The sequence below is a fragment of the Hylobates moloch genome, unplaced genomic scaffold (assembly GCF_009828535.3).
Source record: "Hylobates moloch isolate HMO894 unplaced genomic scaffold, HMol_V3 SCAFFOLD_8, whole genome shotgun sequence".
In the NCBI taxonomy this organism is placed as follows: domain Eukaryota; kingdom Metazoa; phylum Chordata; class Mammalia; order Primates; family Hylobatidae; genus Hylobates; species Hylobates moloch.
In genome coordinates, this window is record NW_026652283.1 from 36,109,789 (window position 1) to 36,116,198 (window position 6,410).

Below are 6,410 nucleotides of genomic sequence, written 5' to 3' on the forward strand. Positions count from 1 at the left end.
CCCACAAGAGAGTGCCTATCCCTGGGTTTTGTTTACATGAGAGGAAAGTGAATGCTTTTTAAAAGCTACTGTAATTTTGGGTTTCTTTTTTCTTTTTTTTTGAGGTGGAGTCTCACTCTGTCACCAGACTGGAGTGCAGTGGCGCAATCTCGGCTCACGGCTCACTGCAACCTCCGACTCCCTGGTTCAAGCGATTCTCCTGCCTCAGCATCCCAAGTAGCTGAGATTACAGGCACACACCCAGCTAATTTTTGTATTTTTAGTAGAGATGGGGTTTCACCATGTTGGCCAGGATCATCTCAATTGCCTGACCTTGTGACCCACCTGCCTTGGCCTCCCAAAGTGCTGGGATTACAGGCATGAGCCACAGCGTCCGGCCCCTAATTGACATTTTAAAACGAAGTAACATTATTCCTTCAAGAAGACCTTCCTCTTTTTGCTACCAGATGTTCTTCAGATTAGGTAGTGTTCATCCATCCATTTATCCGTCCATTCTTCCATTCACCCATCTTTGTATTTATTCATCCAATTATTTAGCAGATTATTATTGAATGCCTCCCTTGTACCCGGCATTGGTCTAGGTGCTGAGTTATATAGGTAAACAATCATATGCTCTGCCGTCACAGAGCTAGCTACCTTGCAAGAAAGAAGAAAGGCTTTTCAACAAAGAAAGCTTTCCTTGCCACAAACACATTGTCCAGGCATTACCAAAAGGAGAAAGAGATAATTGACTTGGTGGGGTCAAGCTCATAAATGAAACATATTTGTCATTTGCTTCACTTTACAAGGAGATAAACAGTCCTAGAGAATGCAAAGGTGGCCTATCTATATTTTTCAGTGTTGCATCTTTTTGTCCAATAAATGGGGCCAAGTCCCCACTATCAGTCAGGGCCCAGGCATGAGACAGAAGTGACTTCAATTATTTCAACAGAAATAATTTAATATATATAATGGCTGGGTCTGTATTGAAAAACTGAAAAGGCATAAAAAGAATTCCAAGGGTATCGCAGAAGTAGCAACTGCAGGAAGCAGCTGCTGCCCAAAGGGAAGAGGGTGTAATGATTAAAACTTAAAAGGCTGGAGGAGGAGCCTCGAGGAGCTGATGTCTGGATCTGGGAAGCAGGGGCTGTTTGGCTGATGTTAGTGTCTCTGGGCACACAGGAGGGCTTTATGGGGTACGGACCCATTCTCTGAGGAGGAGGCACATTGAGGCTGGTTTTGCAAGTTTGCAAGTGTTGGGAAAATGGTAAACTGGATGCAACTATTGCTATTGGAAAAAAAATTGCCATTGCTAGGTTGATGTTGACCAGCATAGGAGCCAAATGGCACCAAATAACCCCTTCTTCCTCCTCCAGCCTCTAGTGCCCCTTATTGGCAGAGCCTGACAGGGAACCAGAAGGCAAAGCAAAAACATGGCTTACAGAGTTTCAGGAGCACTGGGAATGGGTTTGAAGCCAAGTAACTGGCCTAATAACTAGAAAACTGTGTCCTCCCAAAACTCATATGTTGAAGTCCTCACCCACAGTGTCATGGTATCTAGAGATGGGACCATGGAGGTAATTAGGATTGGATGAAGTCCTATTAGGTCCTGTTAGATTAGATGGGTTTAGTGTCCTTATAGGAAGAGCCAACAGAAAGCTTACTCTCTCTCTCAAAGAAGAGGTCATGTGAGCACAGAGCAAGATCAAGCCACCTACATGCCAAGAACGGAGGCCTCAGAATACAACCTACTTGCTGGCACCTTGATCTTGTTCTTCCCAGCCTTCAGAACTGTGAGAAATAAATTCTTGCCATTTAAGTCACCCAGTCTATACTATTTTGTTATGGCAGCCCAAGCACCTAAGATATTCTCCAATAACCTTGACATGGGAATTTTTGAAGGTTTGTGGAATGCTCTGAAGTTATCAAATGTGGAAGTGAATTCTCTCCAAGAGTTATCTTCTGAGACTCATCTCCACCAGTTCACAAGCATGCCAAGCCTTAGAGAAGAGTGTGTGTATGTTCCTGGATATTAACATTCGCTGGACAAAACATTTTTGTACAGTGTTTCTCCAAATCCTCTTCATTCTTCAGAAATTGCCTGTTGTCCTTCAGGAATCACCCCAGGAAGCAGGGGGGTTGGGTGGGGGATGATCAAAAACTATTAATCAACAGACAAGTCCTCTTCTTGCTGCATCATAAAGTCTTAAGGCTTAGCTTCAGCAGTTTATTAAATTACCAGAACGCCAAGAAAAATAGCTTTAATAACACATTTCTGCCTATCTATTTTTTTTTTATAACCCAGAGTGGAGAATTAAAAGGCTCCCTACCATTTAAAATAGCATTTTTAAAATTAAAATGAACATGTTAGAGGAATTTTTTTTAAATCGAAAAAGAAGCCATTGATTCAGGATGTGATTACTCTAAGCCGAAATCTTATGGCTAAATCTTTGTGTGGTGTAAAGAAAGGAGGAGAAATGGTTTTCCTTGAAAGGTTTAAAAGTATATTAATTAGAATAGGTGGATGGGCAGGTCACTTTGTCCTCTCATGTGGTTTAGTGTTACAAATACTATTTTCAAGAATTATGATGTTGAAGAAGCTGAGACAGAGATACTGTGTAGAGACTCCCTGGCCACCCAAATGGGGCCTTGAGAGGAGCAGAGCCACAGTAAAGTGCCCTCAGTTCAGGTTCTGCTTCTGAGTTTTGCAAATTTGAAAACTTTATCAGATCCTCAGAACTGAACTAATTCACAGGTTAATGCATAAACCCAACTGTAATTTATTTCTAATGAGAGACTCCTCAATAATTTTTTTTTTTTTTGAGATGGAGTGTTGCTCTGTTGCCCAGGCTGGAGTGGAATGGCATGATCTTGGCTCACTGCAATCTCCACCTCCCAGGTTCAAGCAATTCTCCTGCCTCAGCCTCCTGAGTAGCTGGGACTACAGATGCACACCACCACACCTGGCTAATTTTTGTATTTTTATTAGAGACAGGGTTTGACCATATTGGCCAGGCTGGTCTCTAACTCTTGACCTCATGATCCACCCACCTCAGTCTCCCAAAATGCTGGGATTATAGGCGTGAGCCACTGTGCCTGCTCCTCAATAATTTTTAACAAGCATTTGTTGAACTCTAACTATGAGATAGGCATTAACCATAGATTAAATGGTAAACCCATCATAGACTGTGCCCAGAAAGTTTATAGTGTGGGTGATGGGGAGGGTGAGAGATACAAATATACTATGAAATGTTTCTACTATCATAGTTCTCCAGGCACCATGGAGATGCAGAGGGTTGTAGTGTTAGTTATCTACTGCTTGGTGTCTCAAATTACTCCAAGACATATCAGTGTAAAACAATAACACTATGATCTCACAGTTTCTTGGGCATGGCTTATCTGGCTCCTCTGCTTTAGGGTCTCTCACAGGATGCAATCCAAGGGTCTTCTAGGGCTGCAGTCTTATTAGAAGGCTTGACTGGGGAGGATCTGCTTCTAAAGTGAGTACTCTTGTGTTTGTTGGCAGGATTCAGTTCTTTTCACACTATTGGCTAGAGGCCTTGCCTGGTTCCTTGTCGCTCTCCAGGGAGCATCTCACAACATAGCAGTAAGAAGGCAAGAAAACATGCCAGCAAGCGTCTGCTAGCAAGATGGAAGGCACAATCTTTTCTGTAGATAACCTAATCATGGAAGTGGCACCCCACCATTTTTGTCATATTTTATTTGCTGTAAGTGAGTTACAAGGTCCAGCCCCAGGAGAGGGGAACACACAGAGGCATGAATCCAGGAGATGAGAGTTATTGGGAGCCACATCAGAAGCTGACTACCACAGTGGTCTTGTCTTGAATTTGGGAAAGCCTGGGGGTTGCCTGGAAAAGCAGCCTCAGAAGAGCACAGTAGTTAGTAGTTCTAGAATCATTCTTCTTGTATTCAAAGTCTGATTCTACCACCTGCTGTTCTTCTTAAGCTTACCTTCTCTAACATCTAGATATTTCATTCAACACATATTTATTGAGTGCCTACTTTGTGCCAGGTACTGTTGAAGCCACTGAGGAATCAGAAGTGAACAAAACAAAGTCTGCTCCCATGAAGTTTGCAGCCTAGTCAAGGAAGAAATTAACGTTGCTGCTATTATCAATGGTATTTCAGTGGAGTCCGGAAAGACCTTAGGGAATTACATCACATACATTGGGAGGAGAGCCTTTCAGGCAAAAGGAGTTGTAAAGGCAAAGAACAATAATAGTACCTACTTTATATGGTTGCTGTGAAAGTTAAATAAAACATATGCTATAGCCAGCAGTGAGAAGGGCCCTGCAGAAAAGTAAAGCAGGTTAAGGGATGCAAAGTTGGATGCTATTCTTATTATATTTTCTTTTGGTAAATTTTATTTTTAAATAATTTCAAATACACATACAGAAAAGTTGCAAGAATAATGCAAAGATCTCCTATACACCGTTCACTCAGGTTCCCTATTATCGTTTTGCAATGTTTGCTTTGTCACTCTTTCTTTTATGTTGTTATTTTCTGAACTATTTGACAGTAAGCTACTGATATAATATCCCTTTACCTCTAAATACTTTAATGTATATTTTCTAAAAGCAAAGAAGTTTTCTTTACATAGCCACAATATAATTACAAAAATTGAGAAATTAACATTGATACTATTATCTCATCTACAGAACTTGTTAAAATTTTAACACTTGTACTTTTTTTTTTCTTGTCTAGGATTCAATCCAGGATCACACGTCCCATTTAATTGTCATGTCCCTTTAATTTCCATTAATCTGGGATGGTTGCTCAGCTTTTCTTTGCCTTTTATAACCTTGAAATTTTTGAAAAGTACAGACTAGTTATTTTGCAGAGTAACCCCTCAATTTGGGCATATCTGATATGGTGGGAAAACCCTGGAAGTGAGATGTCCTTCTCAGCACTTCACCTTAGGGAGCATTTGGGATAGCTTTATCCCATTACTGGTGATATTAACTCTGCTAATTTAGTTAAAGTGATGTTTGCCAGCTTTCTCCAACATAAAGACACTACTTTTTCCTTTAAAATTATCTAAAAATATTTTAGGGAGATACTTTGAGCTTATATAATTATGCTGTTCCCCATCAAACTTTTACCCACTGGTTTTAACATCCATTAATGATTCTTGCCTGAATCAATTACTAGCACAATGGTTGCCAAGAGGTGATTTTCTAATTCCATCATCATTCCTTCTGCACGTATTAGTTGGCATTCTACTAAAAGCTATTTTTAGACAGAGTCATCAGGGAAGATTATGTAGGGGAAGAGTGGTAGGCAGAGGGAACTCTAAGTGCAAAAATAAAAATAATATTTACTTCATATGGCTGCCATGAAAAGTAAATACAATACTATATGTAAAGCATGGGGCACAGCTTTTAAAAGTAACTCAATGAAAGTAAACTACTATTGCTATTAAATAGTGACATAAAAGCCAAGATCTATTATAAAAGGCAAGAAGAATGGGGTAATGAAGTTTAAGAGGAGTGGGGGAGTCCAAGTGCCAGAGGCAAAATGCTAAGATGATCCCTAGGGATCCACACCCTTGTTAATTCCCTGCATCAGGAGGTGAAGGAGGCTGTGAATATAACAGGATATCACTTCCATGGTTAGGTTATGTTATCTGGCATATTACATGACCTAATCACATGAGTCCTTGAAAGGGACAAGTTCCTTCCTGGAGAAAGAGATTTGAAGCATGAGGAGGATTTGATGTATGAGAAATTCTCCACCTTAGCCTTTGAACATGGAGTCGCCCGTGTGACAAGGACAAGAGAACAGCCTCTCAGAGCTGTGTGCAACCCCCTGAATACAGCCAGCAAGAAACAATTCTGCCAACAACCTGGATGAGCTTGGAAGAGGACCCTGAGCTGCAGATGAGAATGGAGTCAGCTGACACCTCGATTTCAGACTTGCAAGACCTTGAGCAGAGAACCCAGCCACACTGTGCCTAGACTTCTGACCTACAGAAATCATGACGTCATAAACAGATGTTGTTTTAAGCTGCTGTGTTTGTAGCAGTTTGTAACGCATCAATAGAAGACAAAACCCCCCCCCCCCCCCCCCCCCCCGGGGAAAAACATTAAGAAAGATCTCCAAGCGAAAGAAAGCATGGCTTTCATTCCTCATGGCTGAAGCACAGGGGTGGGTCCAAGGAGTGAGAGTATGAGAAACTAGAGTGTAGGGGTAGGCAGAGTGTCCAACCAGCAAGGGGGTTCAGACTGATGCAGTTCAACAGACATTTAATGAGGACCTTGGTGCCAGGCCTTGTGCCCTGACAGGCTGGAGTCCCAGAGATAAATAAGACCCAATTTCTGCTCTCAAGCGGCCACATTCAGGTGGAAAAAAAACTAAATGGGATTAGAAAATCACAATTGCAGCTCCATGAGGGAGGTCCTCTTTGCTTT

The 6,410-nt window shown here is 41.5% G+C and overlaps 1 long non-coding RNA gene across 1 annotated transcript; it reads left to right on the top strand.

The window, feature by feature from the left end:
* Window positions 1–3,452: 3,452 nt before the first annotated feature.
* On the top strand, window positions 3,453–4,729 carry LOC131384091 (uncharacterized). Its single transcript, XR_009214607.1, has 3 exons — window positions 3,453–3,479; window positions 4,013–4,119; window positions 4,705–4,729. It is a non-coding gene; the product is annotated as an uncharacterized LOC131384091 (long non-coding RNA).
* Window positions 4,730–6,410: the final 1,681 nt, after the last annotated feature.